Consider the following 1,874-nt stretch of genomic DNA (forward strand, 5'->3'; position numbering starts at 1 on the left):
CCACTCCTCGGAAGGAAGATGGGGCAATCTACTTCTGTAGTGATATTGTCTCGGAAACCCAAGGAGGTGTAGCTATGGGTAGGGTCCGACTCGATGGCACATAACAACAACAACAACTAGTATTTTAAATACTGATAGCATAGCTTCTAGTATCATATCAACACACAAGCCACAACAACATGACAAACTGGCAGGTGAATTGTGGCTTATTCTTTGACTACAAATTGAATTCCAGTCCATACTAAGCTCCTAATGCTAAATGTAGAGTGATCATACTCTTGGCCACATTCTCTTCCATTCATTCACTCATTAAATGTGTACTTACTAGGACCCTAGTGGATGACAGGAACAAATTTAGAAGCTACAAATGCAGTGGTGAATAATAGTTTTTCCTGACCTTAAAGAATTTGAACTATTAGGATAACAACACAAGTTAACTTGTGATTACTGATTAATATAATACAGTATGATAGATGTTAAATAGGGATTTCTACTTTGTGCTATGGAGGTGCAGAAGAAGGTACTTAATCTAATGTTTGGATGATCAAGAAGTTTCCCAGAGGAGGTGATATATATGCTGAGATCTAAATCAGTAGTTCTCAAACTTTAGCATACATCAGTATCACCTGGAAGGCTTGTTAAAATTCAGATTTCTGGGCTTTATATTCAGAGTCTTTGATTTACTAAGTCTGGGATGTAGATTGATCATTTGATATTTCTAATAATTCCCAGGTGATGTTGATACAGAAACTAAACTTTGAAAACCATTTATCTAAAAGATGAAAAAGAGGCATGCAGTTGAAGGGTGATGTGGAATAAAAGCAGGGGAAAAGAAGTTCCAGACATAGAGGATGTAATATGTACAGGCCTTGTGGTAAGTGAGATGAACGTTGGAGTAGAGGAAAAGTGATCAATTCCAAAAAGATCAATGAGGTAGAAGTAGTAGGATTTAGGGATTAATAGGACATAGGAGATGCAGAAGAGAATTCGTGAAAGATATCCATGTTTTTGGAGGAATAAGGATCTCTGGTGGCACAGTGCCTAAAGTATTTGACTGCTAACCAGAAGGTTGGGTGGTTCAAACTCACCAGCTGCTCTGTGGAAGGAAGATGAGGCAATCTACTTCTATAAAGATTTACTGGCTTGGAAACCCAGTGGGGGTCACTATGAGTGAGAACAAGATGGCAGTGAGTTTGTTTTTTGGTATTCTTAAATGATACTCATATTGCTGACCAGCTAAATGGTGAGGCCCTTTACCAAGATAGAGAACATGTGAGGAAGCATACTTAGGATTGGGGGAGATAAGATGATGATAATTTTACTTTTGAATTTGTAAAATTTGAAGTGTCTATGAAACAACCAAATAAAGTTATCTAGTAGATATAAAGTTCTGGAACTCAGGAGAAAGGTATGATCTGGAGGAATAGATTTGGAAAAAATCAAAATTTAGGTAATAATTGTAGTAGGAATGAATGTAGTCACCCCAGAAAATATATTAAATAATATAGTAAGAATTCTTGAATGAGTCCCTGAAGAACAACAAATTATAAGGAATATACCAATTAAAAAGTAAGCCTCGTCATTAACAAGACAAGTAGAAGGAAAACTAGAAGATAGTATCACAGATGTGAAGAAGAAGAACATTTCAAGGATGAAGTAGTCAACAGTTTCAGCTGCTTCAGAGAGATTAAGAAAGATAAGGATGGAGATTCGTCATTAGATATAGTAACATGGAAATGGCTGTTGATCTTGATAAATTAATTGGAAATGAATACAGATTTGAATGGGCTAAAGAGTAAATGGGAAATACAGAAATGGAAGCAGTGGGTTTGGCTTAATTTTTAATTTTTATTTTTATTGCAATTTGGGGAAAA

At 35.9% G+C, this 1,874-nt stretch overlaps 1 protein-coding gene across 1 annotated transcript in view; it reads left to right on the forward strand.

Annotated features, from left to right (window-relative positions):
* HEPH (hephaestin) overlaps positions 1 to 1,874 on the forward strand; it is a 163,184-nt gene that overhangs the window by 66,545 nt on the left and 94,765 nt on the right. The window lies entirely within an intron of this gene.

This window comes from Orycteropus afer, unplaced genomic scaffold, assembly GCF_000298275.1.
Source record: "Orycteropus afer afer isolate SDZICR_OR568_19922 unplaced genomic scaffold, OryAfe1.0 scaffold01219, whole genome shotgun sequence".
NCBI lineage: Eukaryota > Metazoa > Chordata > Mammalia > Tubulidentata > Orycteropodidae > Orycteropus > Orycteropus afer.